The sequence below is a fragment of the Tympanuchus pallidicinctus genome, unplaced genomic scaffold, assembly GCF_026119805.1.
Source record: "Tympanuchus pallidicinctus isolate F22 unplaced genomic scaffold, pur_lepc_1.0 scaffold44, whole genome shotgun sequence".
Classification (NCBI taxonomy): domain Eukaryota; kingdom Metazoa; phylum Chordata; class Aves; order Galliformes; family Phasianidae; genus Tympanuchus; species Tympanuchus pallidicinctus.
This window is the reverse complement of record NW_026294763.1, coordinates 623,521-649,294: the sequence shown is the minus strand read 5'-3', so window position 1 is coordinate 649,294 and position 25,774 is coordinate 623,521. Positions and strand designations below refer to the sequence as shown.

General features: G+C 39.9%; 2 protein-coding genes across 11 annotated transcripts in view; one reads left to right on the top strand and one right to left on the bottom strand.

The window, feature by feature from the left end:
- LOC128090180 (cytosolic purine 5'-nucleotidase-like) overlaps nt 1–25,774 on the top strand; it is a 587,975-nt gene that overhangs the window by 153,345 nt on the left and 408,856 nt on the right. The window lies entirely within an intron of this gene.
- Nucleotides 1–25,774, bottom strand: part of LRRTM4 (leucine rich repeat transmembrane neuronal 4) — a 422,410-nt gene that overhangs the window by 310,481 nt on the left and 86,155 nt on the right. Inside the window, exons 1-2 of one of the 10 annotated variants that reach the window (XM_052702300.1) lie at nt 14,502–14,629; nt 432–529 (exon numbers count right to left, since the gene is read on the bottom strand). The exons of the other annotated variants lie outside the window; for them this stretch is intronic. The gene's annotated coding sequence lies outside the window, so the exon portion shown is untranslated. Of the gene's footprint in view, nt 1–431; nt 530–14,501; nt 14,630–25,774 lie in introns of those variants that run through there. 10 annotated transcript variants of the gene reach the window in all.

Genomic DNA, 25,774 nt, shown 5'->3' with positions numbered 1-25,774 from the left:
ATGGCTGAACTTGATATTTAGAGAATGCTGAACTCATGCTTCAGGAACCAGCTTTTCTTTTTAACTCCCCAGCTGGAATCTTATTGAAAACATATGAAATACATCTCACAAATCAGTAGAAAATAAACCTGTATATTAAGCATCTTTGGGTAGAGCAGTTGCTATAGTTTGTTTATAAGATTGCTAGTAACTGAAGTGGCTTCCAACATTTGTGCTAGCATGTGTTCAATTTGTTTACTGCTTTATATTAAAAAAAATTTAAAAAGATCCAGAAAGGACAGATTGTCATGATCTCAAAGGAAAAAGAACCAATTTGCATAATGTGGCAGAATAAAATCAAAATACAGGGAATTTTAGTCACTTTAATTTAGCAAATCCTACAGTAGAAGAAGAGACAGAAGTTAACCACTGATATATGCGAAGTAAGATACCTTTGGAAAAAAGCTTCTTCAATCACAGTCCATCTTTTTCCTCTGTAGACAAGATACATGGCATAGGGCCTTCCAGCTGGCCTCTTCCATGCTGCACTCTATCCATTTTAAGCAAAACAGATATAAAAGAATGTTGCAAAACCAAGCAAAAAGTGACATAGTTATCTACAGATAAGAGGTGCTACACATCTGCAATGCAATTGAAGGGGATATGTTTGACTAAATCACCATTCACATGCCAAAGTCAGCTAAGTAGCAAAGGAATCTGTAATATGAGTTACAATTACCCAAATTAATCAGCATTGATTTTTTATTTCCTTATTAGGTTAATTATTTTTAGGTATTAAAAGAAAGAATAGCACTAGTTTGTAACAGAACAGCTGATGGAAAAGAAACATACTCCAGGAGTCATTTTTACTTGCTCATAAGACTTAATGTTATCAGTGGGAATCAGGACCGATAAAAACAAGAACCCAACCAAGAAACTAGACTGCTTACTGCCAAACCTTAATTAAGCAAAAAAGGAAATAAATAATGTGAAAACAAAAATCATACATGCTGTTTATGCAAAGATGAAACCAAGTCAGGCTGTGAAAACAGATAACACAAAATAGCATCATAACATCATAGCAAAGCTGGATTTCAGAAAAGAATTGAAAACCTCATTGAAAGAAGGAATTCTCATGCTTGCCAGTAGTGACTTCTGTGGATAGCTGGCCACTACCATAATTCCAGGTTTAATATTTCAATACACCACTTTATAGAATCACAGAATCACCAAGGTTGGAAAAGACCTCTAAGATCATCCAGTCCAATCATCCACCACCAATATCTTGCAGTAAATCACGCCTCTCGCTACAACACCTAAACATTTCTTGAACACCTCCAGGGACTTTAATGATTATTTCCAAGAAAGAGTGCTGAGAGACACAAGCTTGTGGTGAAAAGACACCCACAGAAGACTTGCCCTGTCTTATTACATAAATGAGCCAACGTGTCAACAAGCAAATTCTTTCAAAATGGAAAACACTGTAAGGAAGGACTTACACTTTGTGGTGTATAGTCCTTATCCTCGAGGAATACAGATAGCAGATGAGTAAACATGTCCACTTAAAAATAAGAATTAAAAAAAAAAAATCTCACATATACAACGCAGTGCTTCCTCAGTTGTTTATGACACCTCTCATCCACTAGAATTAGTGATATTTCAACCAAAGGACAAAGAGCCACTCTTCCCAAACTCTTCCCATCATGGCATGCCCTGGTCTTGCTTTTTCAGGCTATTATAAGTTCGTTAAGCACAGAATTATGGCCAGGGGACACACACACAGTGTTTGATTTTGCATGATCACGCTGGAAAGCCCAATAAAAACGTACCAATGGGATAACCAACTCTTTAGAAGAGAACAAGCAATGTTCATATTCAGAATCATTATGCACAAGGCTGGGAATGAGGCATTAACATTAAAAATAACTTTTCATCCGCTGTTAGATCTTCATTTTATCACTTTGGATACATACATGTTATTTTAATTAAGCAGCACAATTCAGGGTCAGCCCCTGCAAAATGCCAGGCATGCTAAACCAAAAAATGATCTGCAAGTAAGGAAGCAGAAGTTGCTAAGATTAAATAATAAAATAGATTCACAGAATCACAGAACGGCCTGAGTTGAAAAGGACCACAATGATCATCTAGTTTCAACCCCCCTTGCCACGTGCAGGGTTGTCAGCCACCAAATCAGGCTGCCCAGGGCCACATCCAGCCTGGCCTTGAATGCCTCCAGGGATGGGACATCCACAGCCTCTCTGGGCAACCTGCTCAACTGGATCACCACTGTCTGTGTGGAAAACTTCTAATATACAACCTAAACCTCTCCTTTCTCAGTTTAAGACCATTCCCCCTTGCCCTAACACTGTCTACCCTCATAAACAGATCCACCCTCATAAACAGTAAAATAGTTCTCGACTGAGGCTTCTGGGATCCTATCTGTATGTAAAACCCCAGTAAACAGTAAGAAATATGGGGAGAATACCAGTATTTACTTACTAAAGTTGAATACATTCTCCCCTTCCCTGCTCCCTCTTTTCTTCACACCCACACAATCTAATATCAGAATATTTCTATGTCCGTATGTAGATTGAAATTTTGACTTGTTTCAGCAAGAAATGAAATTTTCTCCTGAATTTGCAGCATTTTCCATGGAATTAAATTCTCATTATAACGAACAGCTATTACAATAGTACCAATGCTCTTTGACACAGGAACCAGGATGTATACTTTCAAGCAGTGGACTCTGCTCCAAAAACCCTGCATAAAGCATTAATACTCTTCCAAGTCCAACTCTGTGTTCCACAGTCCAAGATACCAAATATTCATTACCATAGTTATTCTAAAAAATTACATATTCTATAAGGATTCCTCATTTCTTTTTCTGTGTAACAGATCTACGAAGTTCATGGCAGCTTTTCAGCTCATGATTTGCATACTAGAATGTATTTTGTGTCACTGCATCTGGAACATAGATGGAGAGCAAAGGAAAATACGATGGCGTAAGTATGAATTAGCTGTTTCCTACCAATATGAGAACCACTCTTGTGAAAAGGGCAGTGTGGACTTCACTCTCAGTTACATTTGGGCTCCTTTAACGCTCCTGTGCAATGAAAGAAGGTCACAACTGCTGAAATGCCATCATGTAGTACCCTGGGACATGGATCACAGCCTCTCAATTCCCCTGCGCTTCTGATATGCTGAAGGGCATTGGCTCAGTCATCCGGTGCCTGCACCTTCATTTCCTTTGTTATTGCTCTTGTCCATTCCCCTTGTTGAGATTTCTGGAGAAGAAACAAATTCCCCTCATGAATAAATGCGCCAGATAACAGAGGTGAAAGGAGGAGAAAGTCCGTATGGGTATGTGAGCTAACATGACTATAAGAACAGAGCCTGACTGGCCATGGTCTATGTATGTCCCTGAAAAGTACCCAAAAAGTCATGCATCAACTTAGACCCTGTCTAAACATGGCCTGTAGATGATGACAAAAAAAGAAGTCTCAACAGAAAAAAATCAAATCAATGCTTTAGGTGTCTTTTGGCCAAAATGCTGCTGTTAGGAAGACATGGGAGACAGTTTAATTTACAATGGAAATGACTGAAGAGAATATCAGACGATTCATCTGTCACATCTATCAGACCACCAGCTGTATGCATGGCCTGAGGCTATGACGGCATTACTGGTTTGATTTGTTGTTGTTGATTGCTTGCTTCATGTTAATTCATTCTACTGTACTAGAATGTTTCAGGGGCTCATCTGTTATTATTAATATTAATAGACCAAAGCACTTTCGACCAAAGAACTCGAGGCACTTTACAAACGTTAATTAAGCTTCACAACACCCTTAGGGGTAAGTAAACTTTTGAGATCTCTTGAAAAGGTCAGAGAGGGCTTGGCTGAAAGTAGCAGCCTTGGTTAAATTCAATGGACTGAGTAACAGGAGACTGGAGTTCAAGTGTCCTTTTTATCACTGACACTCTCCTCTGAGAAATGACTCCATATCTCTGTGCCTCAGTCTTTCAGTCGAACGGAATGGATTATGGGACAGATCCAGCTTATGGGATCTGGAGGAAGGACGAGATGACAAATTAATGGAGAAATAAAAAAGATACCGAAAGCATCTAGCTTGAAAACAGAAAGATGGATAGTTTTCTTCAAAGTGGTACCTGGAAATTCTCTTCTAAACTGTGGACTTGAAGTGGCCCATAAACCCCATGGGAGTCTCTCAGGTACAAGAGAACATGATACAAAGGCAATGGAAATTGAGGTCCTTGAGAGTTCACAATCAAGGTCTGGTGCAAGTGTCCCTCCATTACCTAGAGAACGACCACCTTCTGCTGCAGCCAGAGCCTTGGCTTTGTACAGAAAAATAAAGGAAAACAAAGTCTTTGTAATGGGAGAAAGGAACTTCTGTAAGACCTCCACTGCTCCAAAGAGATCAGTGCACTGGATTGGAGCAGAAGAAACCTTACCAGGTGGGTTACACCACCAAATGGACAAACAGATTCCCTCCCACCTTAAAATCCAGGACACTGTGCAAATGAGAAATCCCTCATCTCTTTCAGAACTAAGATAGAAATCTCATCTCTTCCACTTGGTTTGTGAGCAATAATTCCCCTAAATGCAACTGCCTTCTCCTCATTTAGCTTTGCCTTTTTGGATTTCTTTTTATTGCTTTCTAAAGCAAACAACCTGTCCATTCTCATCATCAGTATTTCGGGGAAAAAGATTTTACGTTTGATGGGAAGAAATGAGATACTATGGAGATGGGCAGCCAGATAAAAACCGAGGTAAGTGCATTCAAAGCGCCACAGAATCCATTAGGGGAGGAAACACTGAACGACTACAAATAATTTTTTAATATTTTCTTATTCCAGGAAAAATCTCTGATGTGTAGAATGTGAGAGATCACGTGGGCAGGTAATTAAGTGAGATCTGGGAAAGCTGCAGCAGCAAAATGCGCATTTTGGAAACTAACATTGAAAAAAAACAAAAAAACAAAATACGAAAACAAACAAACAAAAAAAAAAAAAAAAAAACACCATGAAACTGGTTTTTACAGCATCCATCAGGAAACCCTCCCCTGGAAAACAGGGCTGTCTACTGTGAAACTCCTCTGTAAGAATTCTGTTTCAGACCCCATTCTTCAGAGCTCCTAGGACCACTTTTTGCATAGCAGAAGGGCTGGGTATTGCTGCATATATCAGGCAGGATTCTGAAAGCATTTCCATTAGCTTGCAAAACAATTTTCCTAATATTTAGGAAGGAAAATTCTTCCTAACACAATGATGAAGACCACAATGGCTGTAATCTCTCTTTACAAAGATGAGCAAACCAGACTGAACAGTTCATGAACCCAGAGAGCACTGTAAGTGCCTGAGATGGGAACCTACTGCTTCTGGTATTGTTGCAAATGTATTGCTGTAATTCATTAGACTTTTTACAAACAATGTTTCTCTAAATATATTGTTAAATTGGTCATGCAGGAGTGGTTAGTCACTCTTGAGATAAGGGCTTGTTTTGTGTTCTTGAACTCCAGTGCTTATCTTTTAGACAAGCACAGCAACACTCCAGCTATTCACTAAACAAAAAATTAAAACCCAAACCAAAACACGCTGCTGAATTAACATGCAAGCTATCTACCACAGCGTGAGCCTTGTCTTGGAAGCTCTATGGCAGCAGAATGTTCACCGAAACCAGCTGCAGCCCTGTAATTCAAAGGCTCATACAGGATCAAAGCTGTATAGCACAATTCAAGGAGAGTATTTCCACCGATTTCAAATGGGAGACCTGGGTTTCAGGCCCTAAACAGCTAATTAACTGTGAAACAGGTAGACAATGCAAAGACAAAAGCTTCACAGTAAAAGTGCACAGATTAGCCAACTGCTTAATAACTGTAATTACCCTCTTCCCAAGTGTTTTGTTATTTTCACCGCACAACTCCTCTGCCTCCAGATCCAAGATAAACTTCAACTTAATGAAATTGGGGGGAAAAAAAGAAAAAAAAAAGAAAAAAAACACTTCCCACAATTAATACTTTCATGCAAATGACAACCTTTGGGTCTTTTTTGCATCCAAAATGCTAAGTGTTTTAATAAAGCAGTAGCCAATGTATTGCACTGCCATTGTGAGATTTTTAAATGTTATGTCAATTAATAAAAGAGCCCAAGCCACAGAACATTCAGGCTCTGAGACAGCAATTTAGGGAACAATAAAACGAGTTCACGAGGTGCATAAATGTATTTCAAAAAACGTTCTGTAACATCTAATTGTCTCCATGTTCATATAATCTATTAACAACATCAGTTAAGAAACAGCTCCAGCCAACCATCAGCTTTAGACTGGTGCACAACACAAACTGCTGGTTCCTTCTCACCTAGCGAAGTCCTTTGTCAGCACTGTGAAATCCAACACAAGCAGCATCTGCAGATGTCATTTCAGATCCTCCTCCCTGGGTTTGTGCACCACTCCTTACATTCTTAGAGTCCAGATTTGTGTGTTGCCATTTGTTCCTTTGGTGATAAGGAAAAGTAATGCAAAGCAATCTGTTCTTTCACTTTGGAGAATTATATACAGCAAGGGGCTCCAAAAGGGATAAAAGCTTTCTGAATATACACAACCCACGCTTTGATCCACATGGGATAGGTTCTATTGGTTTGCTTCCAGCCTGCCTCCTTCCTTCTAATTAGCTTTAGCATAAGTCTGCTAAAAACACCCTTATTCCCCCAGCACCAACATGCCTCCACTCTCTGGACCTTAGTTCCTGTTGTTGATAGTTGATCTAGTTTCGAACATGGAGTTGAATGAAAGGCAGGTTTGGGGTTTTTTGGTTGGTTGGTTGGTTGTTTTTTCCCCAGAATGATTGTTTGGTTTCTCTCCATCCTTTCTCTTGCACTCTGGGAGCTCAAAGTGAATTGCCACTGCCAAATAGCGACAAATATGAATAGTATGTGGAGAATTATGCTGACTGATTTTGTCAGTAATTCTTGAGCAAGATTAAGAGATGAAAACCCAGCCAACAGAAATATAAAATGTTATGATTTTTTGAAATGTTGCTAGATTGCAGCTAATTCGTAGTTACTTCAAAGTTATTACACGGCCTTTAATTTCCCAAGCCAGAAACAATCTGAGATTCACATACAAGAAAAACACAACATTTAGCAGATGTTTAGGATGGCAGATGCATGTTGTACTCCCACCAATAGAGAGGGGCAACACTGACTGTTGCCATGATATTACATAATTTGCCAGGATTCACCACAAAAAAAAGACAAGGTTCTTTTGGAAACAACCTTCAGTAGTCCTCAATTCTTAACTGGATATCTGCCAGAAAGAAATCCGACCATTGGAAACTAATTCAGAGCTGGCCTGCTACAAATGCATGGGCGTCCCACCAACTTTGAACTAATGGAAATGATTGTCAAAGACATCCAAGAGATTTAGGAACACAACTGGGTAAAAGCACAGGTTCAATGAGTCCTGAAACATTCCTGTAGCACAGGCTGAATTTTGAAGAGCTAGAAATGTTTTTAGCTCACCCCACTAGATATTCCACCTTCCCCTCTCTTCTCTGCTGTCCATTCTTATAGTTGTTCCACTTGGAGAGGTGAGATAGGGCAACGTTCTGATCAGTGTTTCTAGGACTGATGTGTGCATTTCTCTCTCTAAAAGACAGTCTGGGGAATTGAGAAAAAATTTAAGCCATTTTCTTAACCTCGTGGCTCCCAGAAGGCACGAATAAAAGTCCCATATTTTTGTCATCAAGATGATAGCAGCAATCTTCAGATCTGTGTGAGTCCACAAACATTTACCTGGCAGAATCCCTATAACTCACAATAAAAAGATAAGCCCAGAGCAAATTCCATTTTGCTGGTAGTGTTTCTGTTCTGAGCTATTTCTGAGAGAACATAAATGGGAGTTGACTATTTAAACCCTTCTCAGTAAGTGGCAAATTCTGACCCTTTGTTGTGTTCCTTACAGAAGCAACAGTAGAGCATAAGCACAGCTAAGGTTACAGAAGCTTTCCTTAGCTGACACATCTCCAAAGGCTAAATCTTTCCCCAGGATGCAAGATGAACTTTGGGTCTTCATCAAGAACATGCAAGTCTGAGATAAAGGAATAGGTCTCTCAAGTGGCTGTTCACACTTTCATGCTATATGTCAAGCAATCATTTAGCCTGTGTGCTGCACAGACAACATTATTTGACAGCTCAGGACACCACCCCTGTCATTCATTTCCAGGCAAGCCACATCGTTACTTTGTGCCTCAGTTTTACACCTCCTCAAAATGGAAGATAATACAATTTTCCCTGAGTGGCTTGTCGACAACAAAGCCCATAAGGAGGCATCATTCACTGTCAGTGATGGAGTCAGGATAACCACCTGAAGAACAGCTGCAGAAAATCTTTGCACTTTACTCCTCACCTAAAGCAGATTGCATGGGTGCGATACATCAGCTTAATGTAGCTTCAAGGATGCACAATCTGTGCATTTTAATTATGTTTCTTAACTGTTCCATATTTTGCCCATGAAGGACGGTTTGTTTTAAAAACTCTAATAAAAAGCTTTTTGCATTGCATGTGTTTGTTTAGTAAACATACAGAACAGTGAAATCCATGACAGACAGAAATCTTAATAAGGAGTTAATGCTGAAGCAAAGCAAAAAGCATCAACCCATGCAAGCACCTAAGTATAAATGACAGAAACTATTGCCTCATATGTCCAAAACTGCTTTTGGTATATCTGCATCTTGTAAAGCAATGTAATTCCATTTTCATTTCCATTTACTTCTCTCAATAGCTTTCCTATTTACCCCCTCCGAGCTCTACATTATTTACTGATTGCAGAAAATACGGGTTGTTCCATTATTCCTTGTTCATGGCTAAGAAGCAAAAAAAGTTTTCCAATAAAAAAGAAGAAAGTGGGAAAGAAACGGGGAAAAACAAGCAAACAAAAACAAGCTCTAAGAGAGAACTGGATAAACAGTTTGCTTCGAAAAACCAGTGACAGCCTGTAGATGGTGCCTCCCTGCTGCATCAAAAGATATTTCTATAACCACAGACTATTTATCTTTGACTTCATTGCTCCATTGGAACAGAAGTTCTTCTCCCATCTGTGCCATCTCCATGTCTCACTTCACTTTTACTGGAAAACCAGGAGTGCCATTTTTAGAGTTTTCTTCTTTCTGCCATCCTTTCACTCTTTTGCAAGGAGGACTCGGAGAAAGAGAAGAACCAGAGGATAAATGGTAGGAAGAGCACATGGCTGTGCGACTGCTGAATCTCAGTCTGCTCCTTTATCTGCAAGGGCAGCCTCCCTCTGAACCACAGACAAAACTTTTAGGAGGGCTGAGAAGAAACTTCTCCTACCATAATGAGGAAATTCAAGCAAAATCTTAGGCAGAATTTTGTTTGTGGAGTTAATCCACTATCAAAAGACCTAAGAACACCATATTTTAAAGAATTTACCAACGTAACATCCACAGCAACATCACAGCAACAACAATAACCTTGTAGAACTACACAGTATTACCATACTCTTAGAAGTAATAAACCTCAGACTGAAAAAGCTGCTGTAATTGCAAATGTAATAAATAGCTTGAGAAATATTACTGTAGCACTGTGTTATATGGGCAGTCCAGGCAACATAATCATGAATCAGAATTTGTCAATGCAGTGCAAGATAATCACTTTTAAAAAGCTATCCATGCTCTTGCCTTCCTTTAGTTTCTCATTTGTGGAACTTTCAGATGCACTCAGTGCTGCCTGTGCTTCATTCACACATCTCCTGAACCCCTTACAGACAGAAGCTGTCATGCAAAATACAACTGCATTTTCAAGAGCCTTAAATTCATCCTCATGGGACCTAAAAACCTTTCTGTTTCTGCAGTGCATGGACCTTCTGCAATGGGCAACCCACAGGATCACTGCCCTCATTTTAAGAATAGCGCAGAAGATTGTGGATAGAAACTGAAGTAAAAAGAAAGTAGAGCTAATACTAATACGAAACAATGTGTAAGGAAAGGCACAGAATGGTAGAGTTGTTGAGAATGGAAAAAAACACTAAGATCATGCAGTCAACCATCAACCCATCAAACATGTTCACATCCAAAAAAGAGAAAGATACCAAGATGGGAAAATCTCTGAACTGAGACAACTGTGCTACTATAAAACTTATCAGCAATCCAAATACATTCAGAAATAACATGTGGTGACAGAATTCAAAACAAAACCCAACCGAACAGCAACAGAAGTTGGTCAGGAAACAGAAGATTGTTTTGTTTTCTGAGGGGAAGAAAGGCAAATGTATTACTCTCTTTGGAACTGTGGCATGCAGTCTGCTGGCAGCTGTAGCCAAGAGATTGCTGCTCCTCCTGTTTTCTAGGCAGGCTATAGTCCCAGGCTCAGCTCCAAACACTGGACACACTCAGACCTCAGACCTGTCATGGTGAAGAAGGCTGCACCTTGAAAGGTAACTGCAGCCAGGGAGCCTTGCCTGCTTGGGGACATCATAAACCAGCACGGGCAGCTGTCCAGAGCTTCCAAACCCAAACGTTGTGCTGTGAGAGAAGTTATTTTTTCTTGTTCTGTGAGCATCCAGAAGAAAAAATATCTTCCTTTGAAAAGAAAAAAAAAAACAAAAAACAAACTTTTGTGTAGATAAATTAGGGTTCAGAAAAGATCAATACTGAGGGATTCTTCCACAGGGAGCTGCAGAATGCAACAGCGTTGCCAGAGAGCTAACTTATTTCTAAGAAACAAATGATTGTGAAAGAGCAGAGATTGCACTGTCTACCTGTTTTTAATCCAGCTCCTGGCATACAGGTCAAGGATATTGCATACTGCAGTCACCAACGTCACTCCTTCCTGGGAGAACTTACTCATGCTCAGAGCAGCAATGAGGTGTGCAGGCAAAGTGAAGCTGCACAACAGCATCCTCAGCTGCTTGTTAACTTAATTCAACTCAGCAAACAAGGAAAAAAAAAAAAGAGTTGTTAGCATTTAGCAGATTATCTCTGCCCAGAATGAGTGTTCTAGTGGATACAGAAGCAAGAGATCTTTAATTTTTTTTTTTTTTTAGCTGCTTTTAATTATCCACATAAAGTTCTCTGCCTGCAATCCTTTAGAGATGGTATTTTATATGCATGACCCACAAACTCTCCATACAGATGACATTTTCCTCTAGAGCAGTTTCAGGTTACTAAAAGAAGAGAAAAAGTAATAATAATTACAATCTATCTATTCCATTTGGATATGAAATATTTCAGGATAAAACTAACCAAGCTGAAGTTATACTCACATTTAGGTCTGCTCTGGGGATAAAGAAGTGAAAAGGACAAAGCTGAAGGGAAGCAGAGCTGCTTTTTTCTTATTATTAATACTACCATTGTATACTTTGAATTTTGTCATTTTTTTCTGACAAAGCCCTGATGCTATTACAATCCATCCTGAAACAGGATTTATTCCCTGAGATAATCCCAAACTGGTTTTCTTACTTCTTCTCTTCGAGAGAAATATACATGAGTTGGATGATCAATTCTGTAACTTGCAGTTGCCAAGCAGCTTTGAAGCAATTTAGTGATTTGTATACTTATTTCCTGTCCTCACCGATGGCAGGAGATGATATGAGGATATTGAGTCTTAATAATCTATTCGTTTCCTGGATCAAACTGAGGGAAGTAGAATCAGAAGCATCTTTTTGACGTTCATTATTTTGTACTTACAAAAGCCTGTTTTTCTGTTGTGAAGTATCTGTGCCTTCACTTAATGGCATCTGATAGCAAAGGGCCAATTTGAAAAAATTCCCAGACATCCCTCTGCTTGCATCTTGCAACCCTCTGCAGATGGGCACTCAGGATGTTTCAGATGCACTAACTGCAATAGTTAAGTTAATGAACATGAAAGAAACACCCATGTGAACACTGTCATTCAAAAGTGAAGCATCTTCTGCTCACTGCAGTTTAATCCTCTGAGGATTAATTTCAAACATGTAATTTAAATTCACTAAACACCTTATCAAACTGGGATTCACTCCATTATTAAGCATTTATCACAACACAAAAAGCCTAACTGAATTCTTATCAGCCACATCCCTCTAACCACCCTGTATAAGAGGTCTACAAATCCCATTCCATGTACGAAGAGGTGACGGAAAGGATCCAGGACCCACTGCTGAAGTGATTAGCTTCTGGTCAGCAAGGAAATAAGGAATAACCAAGAATCTCCTTAGGGTGCAGCATCCCCAAGGGCTTCTGCAGCATCATGGGATGGGACATGGTTTAGGGGCCAGGATTGGTGGGAGGTGGATGGTTGGATTTGGTGATCTTACAGGTCTTTCCCAACTTTCATGATTCTACAGTCATCTACCTACAGAAAATACAAGTTTAAGGAGCTGAAAGTCAAACCCTTCACTAATTAGTAACCAAAATAAAGAATATTCTTCCCCCCCTTAAAACTGATTCATTTGCAAGCAACAGCTCATGCCTGTTGTTTCCCCGGTAGATTTTGTTCGAGTTGCATTTTTAAAAGGACAGCAATGTTTTATGAAGAAAAATACATAATCTTTCAATTTAAAACAGCATTTTGAAGAAAAGCAGAGGGGAGGTGGATACAGAAATTGGTAACATGTCAATGTGCAGCCAGCGTGCTTTACCCTACAGCATGTTCCAGAAGCAGCCACTTTTATAGGCTGAGGATGGAAGGAGCTGGTGCTGCTCAAAAAGCAGAGCTCCCAGCACTCCTTCCTCCAGCCCCTTCTCTAAATGCTTCATCAAAACTCCTCTGCAATGAGCTGAAATCTCTGTGCTATCTCTGCCCATTGCCACCGCTTGAAAAGAAAGCACTGTGCAATTGCAAAGCTCCCATTGCTGTGCACCTCTGATCCCTAATTAGTTTCCAGCCGTTTCTGTAATTTAGGTTCTTGCACTTCGGGTCAAAGGAAGCACTTGCATTTCAGATGAGAAGCAGTGAATGTGAAAAACATTTCTGAAACAGGAATCGACCACTTCAGGAATTAAAAATAGCACAGAGTTATGCACAAGTAGATGCTGTGAAATTTTCTTGACACAGAATCCCAAGCTATAGGTATCTCTCCTCTCCGTGTACTCAAGCACATTATCTTCTATTCATTTAAAAGTTATGTGGCTATTTTCAGATGATGTATCCTGGAAGACAAAGGCAACAGGCTTTAACTAGGTCACCCAATTCTATTTTTATTAGTAATTCAATGTCCCTTCTTCACATCAAACACTTGGTTTACAGTCACACTAAACACTCATTAACTTGTTACTTGGTGCCATCTTTTTCTCACTGCTCACTCCTCGCTATACAAATAAAATACAGAGCAGCCCCTCTCTGCAGCACTTAACACAGCACTTCTGAGCTGCATTCAAAGATTTTGAGGAAAAGGGTTCCCATCTTTTCCCTGGAGAGTCTATTGCACAGCACAACGTATTTTTAAAGCACTCCCATTGCTGGGAGTGGTCTGCTGAATTTAAAGACATTTCCCTTTCTCCCCATAGAAAGCTAATTTGTGAATCTTAGGAAATGGGAAATTCTGAACGAAGCATCAACAAGATATTAAGCACGGAGACACAAACAGCTGGCTGCAATATCAGCAAATAAGGTAAAACCTGAGATAATTGAAGGATTTACTCAAGTACCAAGGTATGGAGCATGAAATGGGGAGCAAGAAAGGGCCAGAGTGTAGAAAAGAAATCTATCTCAAAGGAAACAGGAACTCAGCGGATTATTACAACTTTAAACCATAATGTTGTTAATATTGATTCATTTCTGCAGAGATCAAAGAAAAATTCCCAAAGCCAGAGGTGTGTCATCCTGCAGGTACTGCCTACTGAGCAGAAACCAGCTAGGTAATTCTCACAAAGAAAGAAAACAAGAAATGATGTCATTTTCCTCTTCTGTTTGTTCAGATTGTTCTTATAGGAATATATTTTCTCTTTAAAAAAAAAATAAAAAATCCTGTTGGATGTCAGGGGGAAGTTCTTTACTATGAGAGTGGTGAGGTGCTGGAACAGCTGCCCAGAGAGGCTGGGGATGCCCCGTCCTTGAAGGTGTTCAAGGCCAGGTTGGATGGAGCCCTGGGCAGCCTGGTCTAGTATTATGGGGAGGCTGGTGGCCCTCATGTGGTGCGGGGATTGGAGATTCATGATCCTTGAGGTCCTTTCCAACCCTGGCCATTCTGTGACACCACGCAGAAGGAGAGTTTTGCATGGGGTGAGAGTTCATCTCTCTCTTTTGCTGCTGCGGGGCTAGCTGGGCATTGGTCAAGGTGTGATGAGCAATTGCTTGTACGTCCTATATCATATACATTCATGCGCATATATTTGTCATAACTATTATCCATTTGTCATATCTATTATCCTTTCAGTAAATGGTTTTATCACAACCCACAAGCTCTACTTTGTTTTTTCTCTTCAGTTCTCTTCCCCATCCCGCTGGGAGGAGTGAATGAACGGCTGTGCGTCGCTGAGCCACCCGCCAGCTTAAACCACAACACCTACCAACAGAATCGCTGCCCACCACCACTGAATCCTCTTTTCAAGGTCTTTCCATCCGCAGCCTCCAGCACGCCGCCGCCACCTGCCTCCTCCCCAGCTTCCCAAGGCCCTTCTGTTGTTGAATGCCACCCGAAGATGCAATGTTGACAGAGCTAATGGCTGGCTGAACAGATGGCAAAGAGAAGTTAATTGATCTACTGGGGCAGAATGAGTCGGCCTCGTTGAGGAGAATATGCAAAGATCCATAATGAACTTTCATTAGAGATGGAGAAAGTTCTGTCACACGTACAGACTCTATTATGTGCATTTCATGATGCATATCCAAATTCCAGCTTAATGACTTGTATCCACTTCAGAAAACTTAGCTCCTTCAAACTGCTATGGAAAGGAATATAATTTAAAGCTTTTCCTTTATTTTTTTCCAAAGCAAATTTCGTCTGCCAAGCTATTCTCCTCAGAAATAAAATCCTAATTTTTTTACATTGAAGGATAAGTCTGTTTCCCTCATGCCTGGCACTTCTATGTTTCGCTGCAATACATTTCTGACCAGAGAGAAAGGAACCTCAGAGAGGTTTAAAAAAAAAAAAGCCAAAAAATGGACTACTGACAGCAACATCAGCAACACTCTGAAAAATGTACCGCAAACACGTTCAGGCTGAATTTTAGAGTGGGAATACCATAGCGTGGTATTGAGTTTCCACCATGATTTTAGAAAAAAATGTGGATGTCAGGAATCATTCAGGAAAAAGCTAGATTTTCCTGTAATATCAAATCCTATTTTTTGCAGAACAACATAAAAATACATATTCAAGATCGCAAGAAAATTCATGAAGCAACACTAAAGGAACCTCACTTATCTACCAGTAATATTAGTTATTCTTCCAACCTTTGATGACTTAAGCTAACATATCTCTTCCATACCAGGCAGACTCAAATCTGCTAAAAACAATCCAGAAGCTTACAACGACACCAGTAATTACAGTGGTGGGCAGCACACTAGATGCACCATCCCAAGTACTACAAATGTCTGAAGGATTTACTTCTTGCTGGAGCACTGTGCAACACAACCTGTTGTAGCAGATGCAGCAATGAACCCCAGCCCAAAGTTTACTTTAAAAAAATCACATTTCAGGTTCACATGCATTTAATGATGAACAAAGCTCTCTGATGCTGAGAAATATTGTCTCTGATAATTAATAAGCCTCTCAAAATCAAAGGACTACAGGGAAAAAAAAAACAAAACAAAACAAACAAACAAACAAAAAAAAAAACCAACAAATCAAAGCTCTACAGGACCAGCAGAAATTTCTGGCAAAGATGAAAACCAACACAGGTTTATATAGAATTTGTTCTATGGAAATTGATTTTAAATACCTCCTCATGGGTTAGCAAAATAAAAGCCCTTTAAGCAATGCATTACACAGCTAAAATGTAGTTCACGAATTTCCATAGTAGGGATTTCTAAGGATGTCCCAGTGGCACATAAGCACCTGAGTTTCAGTTGTTGTTCTCTTCTGGATTATAGGAGTAGGGCTGCAGAAGGCCATCAGTGACTGGAGAATGCAAACACTTTGTGTAAACAGCTGTCAGCATGCCCCCAGCCCAGATATTCAGGCAATGTGCTCAACCAGTGCAAGGAGAGATCCCTCCCTTCCTTCTCTCCTGGAACCACAGTGTAAGTAGAGTTACAGAGACACAGTTTTCAGAGACACAGTTTCAGGCTGTGAAATCAAGGCAAGGCAAAATGAACGGACCTCTTAGGATTTAGGAGTTGAAATGCATTCAGATGAAACTGATATAAATGAAGCACAATGCTCCTGTCTGCTCCAGACTGCTCCCATTGCTTTTCCATTCAATAGAAGGATAGTAATGCAGGTACCCTGCTGTTGGCTTATTTACCCAGTTCAAATGCAATGCTACACTAAGTACTCCAAGAAGAAGGCAGGGAAACAATAAAACAATCACAAAAGAATTAGATTTGTATAATTCGGATAATCATCGGTGAAAAAAAATATTCATGTGCATCAGACCATATAAAATTCAGTCTTCGCATTTCTTAGAACACTGTTTCTCATACAGGTAGATGTCAGGGACTCTTCCTCCAAGCTGCTCAGCACTCACAGCTTTTACAGATACCTCTTTGAGGAGTGTTATCAATCCATATGCTGCTGTGTGCAGCACCAAGCTGAGGAGCTGCTCGTTTCAGTGCTGCTTAGCATGCCAGCCTCAACACCTCACAAAAAAGGGCCATTATGAAGGGTATTTGTGAATGCCAGCAGGGTGCACATAAAACCCCAGAAACGACCCAAGTACAGGCAGAAAAAAGAGACAAGAGCAGTGCTCCAGAGACCTGGACTTGTTACTAGCTCTGGTGTTTAGCATAGGCAACCCTTATCAGGGTTCATTTTATTATGTCCCCAAAAACCTGTAGCATGGGAGCAATTATACCAACGTCCTTAAAATCTATGGATGAGAAGTGCTACAAGAGGCAAGGCACGATGTGCTCTGAACCCTCCGCAGCCAGGCAGCAGCTCCCAGTCCTCTGAATGGACTCACACCTACCTCCTGGTAGGTCCTGCATTTTTTAAGACCAGTAAGATCGTAACAACCTCTTCTGCCCTCCTACATAATGCAGGTGACACAATTTCATCTAGTAAGTTCTACAGCGAACTCGACGATTTATTTTTTAATAACTTGATATATATTTCATCAAAACTGTCATTCAGACCCTCAAAGCTGGGAAAACAAAGACAAGCATTACAGAAAAGTTTATGATTCTCTCACTCTGAGGATTTCCACTTTGCACTCATTGTTTTTGGCAGACTTACTGTTGGGAGGTTTTCTTCTCCTTGGTTATAAATATTCCATGCCGACTTTTAATTAGAGCAGCATGTTTGTTGGCAGAGACGAAAGTCATTGGATACCCCCCTACCTTTTGGGCTTCGTTCATCTGGATGGACTTACACAAATATACACACATCAAATCCCTGCATAACTGAAGCAGAATATATTTTATTGAATTCAAAGTTTAATTGCTCTTATCAACAGGTGTATATATTATAGCACGAAAAGTATTTGAACTTGCCCTCCCTTTGTTTAGCAAGGTGTGAATTCACAATGCAAGTAAAATATGGAGGTTTTAGCAGGTTGTTCTCTGGGTTTAAACCGGTCTTGTAAAATGCTTCATTAAACATGAATGCTTACGAAAAAAGCTTACAAAGTTGCTCAGATTTGTTCCAGAAACATCAGACTCTCCCTGAGCTCTTTCTCCATGTAAGTGAGCAAAGCAAGAGGAATTCTATAGGGAAAGATGAAACAAAAACAAGACAAGCAGAGAAGCAAACATACAAGCAGCACTTTGACAGTGAAATACAAAGAAAAGTATTAAAACAGAAGGCTTGACATTTGTAACTGCATCTAAAAGAAAAACAATATTAAATATGGGGGCTCGTGATTCAGTTTCCAGGTTCACGAACTTATTATTACAGGAAGAAATCTTGTTCCCAAACTACATCATCTAATAGACGATGACTGCCCAAAAGCAACATGAAAACTTTAAGCTAACAGATGATTTTCAGCAATATTCCTCGTGATTACAGCAACCTGTCCACATATACACAGCTACAACCTCTGTGTATTCCTAAGAATCCTTCTCTGCTGTTTATGCCTCTGAGATTTCTCCCAGGGCCTGCTATAGTATTCTAATGGATTATACATATTGTGCATAGCTAACATTTTAAGTCCTGATTTATGTCGAGATTTATGGCCTTGCGTAACCCCATGTGAAACTTACACTGCCAGAAAGGTTATGCAGTCCCTACTCAAGTCAGATGTACTGGATCCAGCAGCAGCCCAGACCTAGGATGAGGCTGGAAAGCAATCCAGAGCCATCCATACTCATGGATGTGGGTGTTCACATCACAGAGAGGAGCATTAAGCACTGCAGTCAGCACGCAGCAGTGATGCGGATGGGACAGCATTTGGGACACCACGGTGTAGGACACGAGCATGGGACACATGTACATTCCACACTGAGAAGGATCTTTCTGAACAGCCTGAAGATCTATGTTTTATACCAAGGTTTCTCCTTGCTGGCTGAGTTTTTTTGGATTCTCAGATTTCTCAAGTTCCCATATTTTACGTAACTATTTTCTACCATTACAAAGAAGTCATTCTGCTGTTGTTATTTTTCCTTCTTTCTTTCGTCAAAGATTTTTATGCCCTGAAGAAACAACAGTAAGAGGAATTCAGAAAAGACAAATTTGAAAGACATTCTTTCTATAACACAGACAATTACAATATACAAATTTATTGCTCAGCCCTCTTTATTCTGCACAATGACTCCAATTCACAAGACGTGCTCAGTTTTAAGCGCAATGATTCCAGCAGTTCAGCCCCCAACTGTTTCCATTATGACAGGCAAGCTATAAAATGTTGCTGCTGCTCAAATGGATAGTTCCAAAGGGCAAGGGCATGCTGGATACTTAAATTTACACCAAGCCTGAATAAGAGAATAACAATTTCCATAGGCCACCACCTGAGTCATATTCAAATAAGTTATCTGGCCCACAGACATCTAAAAGCAGTGCTTGGAGGTTCATTATTCTCCTGTGCATTGGTCCAGGATGCACAAATGTGATTTGGAGTTGGTATTTCATATGCAAATGCTTGGTGACTTTCTGCATCAGTGGCAGAATGAAGGGAAGAAAAGCAGCTGTTAAGGAGACAGTATGTTGTATTATTTATTCATGAGCAACTGAACAGAAAAGTTGATGGGCTTTCCACTATAAACAGTAACATAAATATGAGGGTAAGGTATTATATTCTGCACTGAAAAAACTTTGCTTAACACTGATATATTGGGTCCTCCAAGTCAGTCTTGTGAAAGCCACATGGCATCCTCAGCTTGGCATTGTGCTGACAAACCCTGACAGGAAAAACTGAGTCATCAATAAAATGTTACCAATATTCCCTTTTTCCATGAGGAGAAATTACTTCTTCCATTGAAAATAAACGTAAGCAACACTGAATCAATGGAACTAAACACAAAATCACTGGGAGGAAACGTCTACACGTGGAGCGTTTCACTTGACCCAAATGAAAAGTCACTGCTGTAGGAGTCACCTCAGTATGCCCAGAATTCCTCATATTGAGCATGATTTTCAGAGCAGCAATGTGGAGTGTGAAAATTATCAACTCAAGTCATTAACGGACTGAAACAGACCAAGACATTTGGTAGGCAAAGTGAGTCACCTAAAATTAACAGGATCCAGGATTACAAAGGAAATTGAATAAACTGCATTAAGTTGAGCCAATGTTTCTTTGCGCCACTCTAGCAATGCAAAAAAAAAAACTTCGAGCACGCATAAATGTACTTCTTGCTGAAGAAAAATCTCATGATAAACTCAGAAGTGCACATAAAAATTGCCACAAATAAAGAATTACAGCCCTAACATACATTATATCATCATGCTTGAATTTCCAAGAATTGCTTATCTGAATTCACACTGTATTCTCATTTCTTTCTTGAGCAAGCTCAAGACACATTGAATGTACACAACTGATGAACTTTAAAGCTAATTCAGCTCCAGTTTAGTTAGCTGAAGCAGAAGAGACACCTGAGACTGAAATGCTGTATACTTCCTGAAAAAACATCAGGATTGGATCTGGCTGAACCAATTTAGTCTTTTCTCGCAGGACACTGAAAGAGCCATTCAGTTGCAGCAAGTTTTGATCATTACGACTGTGAACCAAATTTGATCTTGCGACCTCCAGGTTGAAACTCCCAATTCCATTATCTGGCCCCTGCACTGCTGAGTACGAATGGAGACTGTGTAACATAAAGGACTGCATCTATTTCATTTGTGCAGCAGGGAAAAGAGGCGAGGGAGAACAGAAGCAATAACACCAGCTGGCCATCAACCTTTTTTTCCTTTGCACCAGAGCAAAATTATTTTATTCCTGGAAAGACATGGGGGTAGCAGCAAGGAAGAGGACACCACGAGCTGACCCTGCGTTCATAGCAGAGCAAGACAAGAAGGAAAGTCAATGCCATGCTGTGAGAAGAACACGAAGTGGCAGTCAGGGAAGCACTGCCATCTACTCTCTCCCCTTCAAGAAGCAAAAATGATCCCAAACAAATAACAACAACAACAACAACAAAAGCACAGACGGATTTAAGTTTCCATCAGAAATGAAATGAGGATCTGAACTAATGTCTGTTGTTTGCATCACTACATTGTGAATGGACCCTGGGCAAGACAGGGCGAAGCCCTTGGCCAACAAAATACTTTCGAATCCCTGTGGATTTTCATTGTCTGCACACAAACAAAAGGGATATTGGAGAGAAATGTCTTTGAGTAAAGAGCACATTAGGTCAAGGCCAGGCTGTGATGAGCACATACACGAGCTGTCCTTTAGTTTGGCACCCCACCCTCTGGATACACACACATTTAGGTCTCAATCCAAGTGCCAGGCGAGCTCTTATCCTTCAAGCTTTGTGTTTGTTCTGCAAACCCAGGCTTGCATGCTTGTCTCATCTTCAGGTTATTTCTCACCACAGACCTAGAATGCATGTCACACAAAAAAAATGCATTGGAAACCATAAAAATTCCTGCCCTTATTCTCATCATTTTCTCTGCGTTCCACCCCAGGCAAAGAAAAATCATTTGGCTTTACAATAAATTCTGCTAGAAGTCAAGTGCTATTAAGGGCTTCCTCATACCGTTTACCACAGGAATCTACCTTGATGTCTTTCTGGGCACTCCCGTAAATGTTTGTTTATTAAAAGGTACAAGTGTTACTACAGTCCTACAAGCATCAGAGTGATGAGCTCTCTTTACAATCGTGGAATAAATAATACAAAAGACCAGAAGAGAACTACAGATGTTATCTTGTCCAACAGAAGAATGTGGCTTTTACACCATACAATTAAGGATGAAGTCCTAATACTATATAGCAAAATAAAAGTAAAACCACTGTACTCTTAATGTTATATAGCAATATAAAGATAAAAACACTGTGCCTCTGGGCTAAAGAGCAGGAACCTATTTTAACTGTTGGTAGGTACTATCCTCCACTGCCCTGCCCTTATTGCTGTTGTTTTCACCATGTAAAATCAGTACACACTGAATGCCACGAAGCAGCGTTCTGCAACTGGCACATGATAGGGTTTGAAATCCTGGCCTTTCAGATGCACTTGAATTTAATTTTGTGTAAGTCTTGTAGATGGGTACAGAAGATAACAGCTGTTCTTGATATGGAAAGGATAAAAACGGATGCAGAAGAATGAGCATTCTTCAACAGACGTAACAGTATCTCCTTCTTCTGCATCCAGTCAACCAGCTTCTCTTACCTCTTCCTACTGCAAGCCATTCTAACTTCATACTAATGAAGAGAATTTCCTGCAAGGCACTGCTCCCCTTTGCTGCACCTACTGCCTTTGCTTGAAGGATTCATTGTGATCCTTGCCTGATGAGCTCTAATGTATTAAAGAAACAATTCCAACTCCCCATAAAAAAGAGCAGGCTATGCATAAAGTAAGTGCACGTTATTTCAGGAGAAAAAAAAAGAAAAAAAGATACATTTTAATGTCCAAAAATTAGCATAACTTTCCTATTATTCTAGAGTCCGCTTGATTAAATTAGTCTATATCACTTTAAAAAGAATGAGATTTGAATTCTAAAGAAAAAGAGCTTAAAATTGCAATTTGAAGAGAAAAAACAGGGAATGCATAAAAGCAAGGTATCACAATGTTGTCTATAACAACAAACGCTGTAATCCCATAATAGAGGGGAACAAAGCATCAGCCTCCTGCTATCACCCACTGAGATGGCATTCAGCCCATGCTACTGGAGACTCTTTATGATCTGCAGATTGACTACAACGTGCCAGCTTGTTCTCCCTCCAGATGCCTTCTTACTTGCAGTAGCTGACGTAAATAAGCCACTCAAGTCCTACACTACTGGGCAGGTGAAGAACAGGGAGGCTTGCTTGACTGTTCAAATTGCAGTAGACACAACATTTGGTCGAGACTGTACTTCCAACAAGGCCTCTCTTTAGCTAATAATGAAATAATATTGGATGCACTGCAGGACAATAAAGCTAGAACCAAAGACTGACCCAGTAAGAGCTTTTGTTGGTATTTTGATGGAAGAGTCACCTCATTTTGAGTACTGTATTGCCACAACTTCTGTATGTGGATCAAACATGAGAATTCAGAATAATACTTTCATTATGTTTACCTAAATATGAATCCATAAGTATATGCATTGAAACAGGTGTATGATATTAAGATATCAATACAAGGTTTGTCTACTTAGGATAGCACTGTTAACTATGAGAGAGCACAGTTTACATTGCAAATATAATATCCTTCTGACCAGAAGAAAGAAAAAAATTAACCACAGCACATAATATCAAGTTAATAATTCCCTTTCAAAGAAACATCACAGCAACTTGGCTCCAATGTAGATTATATGGTGCAAAAACAAACAGAGAATAATTCATCCTGAGCAGCAATGGGAGAGAAGGAGCAATATTTTCTTTCCTTTGAACTGTAGTAACACTTTCAGGGCTTCACAGGAATCCTGATTGCCTTTCTCACCCCTAGCAAAGTTCACAACTCACTGATCGAAACATTGATCCCTATGATTCCTAATGTTAGCTTTGGTAATGGAGAAAAAAGATTTCAATGAAACCATACTCCAATTAGGAACTGTGGTTATCTGAACATAAAAGACCCAGTAATTTTTGCTGATGCGATCATTATTGCAGAGACTTAATTGGCCAGAACTGTCAATGGCAATTAAATGCTTACAGTTGGGGCTCTCAGAGGCTCAGTGACTTACTGCACGTTTTTTAAAGCATCCCATTTGTTCAGTCACAGTAGATGCCTGCAATAGTGCCTGGAAACCTAAATTTTGTTCTATGGTAACAGTTAAAATATCCTACAAGCAAATCTTCTATAATTGGTAGCTTTATAGGCGGCAATCAATTGTCTTATCTTTGTATAGAGAAACTGCACTTTTTGTTATTATTCTTTCTCCACTCCTTGCTGTGTGAGGTGATTGCAATGGGAGACTGTAATTAGAACCAGAGTGAACCATTTGAGATTTGAAAGGTTGAAAACATTATCCTTCTGGGATACTTTGTTTTGAGAGCTTTTGGGCTGGTGGCTGAGTCTAAGTTTCCCTAAGTTCAGCTGGGTGATGTAAACCTCCAAAGTTTTACAAAATGGAATTGCCAACCTAAAATCTGGAGAGTCAAAACAGTGGGAGAGATGGTTGGCTAAAAAGCTGGCTGCTGTGGAAAGTTGTCCCAAGGATCTTTCCTAGACTAACAGTAGGCTGTGTACGATTTCTATATCACGTAGTACTCCCAACATAATGGCATGTCCAAACACAGGTCAGGATCTGGCATCAGAAGCTGTCGAAACACAGGAAAGCACAGTCACTTCAAGAGAACATCACAAATCATGGTTTAAAAAGGAGAAGATGCAGTGGGCATGATGGCAAATCTCATTAAGAAGCGTAAGGCAGATGTTTCACTGCGATATATATAAAGAAGAATGGCACAAACTACCCAGTGAATAAAGGTCTACGGGATATGGCCTCTCACTCCAGTCCTGTCATTGACTTTTCACACAACTTTCAGCATCTCCATGTACTTATCTGTACATAGATCTCAATTTTTATCTAAATTAAACATCCCTGTTTCTTCTGAATCCACTCCAAATCCTGGACAGTAAATCCGTGTTTTGGGGCTGGGGGCTAACACAAGGTAAATGCTATTGCTGGTTGGCCCATTCCACTGAGTTAGCCCATTTTTGCCTTTCAGAGAGACAGCAAAGTACCAAGCAGTGACTCATCCAATTTTGCTAATCCTTTTGTATGACATTATAAAATGGGTACGCAGTTGGCTAGATTTAAGGGATGAATTTAGAAAGACATTTTCCTCATATACAGAACGTGTTTTTTTCACAGATTCCTTATTTTCAACATTTTATTATAAATTACCACACAAGGAAATATATCATTAGTGCAAGAACTGGCTTCATGCTAAAGAGAAAAATAATGAAAGTGGGAGAGGCATCCAAAGATCTGTAAAAGAAATCCACTACATAAATCACTACAAAACTAGGTACCTACATTTTAGGTCTAGAAAAGAGAGATGCACTTTATAAAACCTGACACTGTCACCTGGAGTCTACGAAAGAGAAACAACAGAAAGAATTTGGATGCTAAATTTGTCCTTCATTTAGAGCCTGAAAATTGTGGCTTCATAAATTTGGAATAAATCAGATAACTTCAGTCCCTTACACTACCAGCATTTTGTCATATAGATTGTACATTAGATACTAAGAATTTGGATGCTAAATTTATCTTTCATTTAGAGCCTGAAGATTATAACTTCATACATTTGGAATAAATCAGACAACTTCAGTGCCTTACACTACAGGCATTCTTTATTACAGATTGTACGTTAGATACTATATGTTAATATTAAGCTGCATTTCCCTCCGAACAGGCTTTTCGAGATGTCTCCATTATGTTGGCTAACAAATCCTGTCCCCTTCTATGACTGCTCCTTATATGAACACCAACCTCTATTTTCATGGATTGGGCTAGCAAGAAGCATCTTGGCATCACGTCCTGTGGTACAACTGGAAGCATACTGTTAAAGCTGTACAAAATGAAGGAAATTCTCCATGAAGAGGCATGAAAGGCTGTTGTGTTCCAAACCCATGGCAAGCTAAGCCCTGTTTCCACTGAAGGAAACAAGAAGGCCTATGAACAAGACACTTTATGAGAGCCAGAGAGCAAAGCCTAAGGAGTGCAAAGTTGCAGAGTGCAACTGGCATACAATGCCAGGCTGCCATGCACTTGTGCCCACAATGTACAGTTTTGCAGAAGATAAGAGGAAGGTGGCCCAAAATGCGAGGCCTGCTCTGGAGATTTGCGGAGCAGTCCTAACATGACACTAAAACATTTCAATTCCCCGTGATGCAGTGTGACACCACAGCATACAAAACCAGTTGCTAAAATCCTCCACGGTGATTCTAAATGTTTAAAAGGAGAGGAGGCATAAGGTCGGTGTGAACAGATCCATGCTCACAATTTCACACCTGCTGAGGATGCGGCTACAATTTCTCTCAAGTAATAAACAGCATTGGATGTCAAGGCTGAGAAACGAGGCAGGTTTGAGAAAAATAAAACAAAATCTGATCTTTTTAGCAGATGTGTGAATCTGGGTGAGCGCAGGAATGGATACATGTG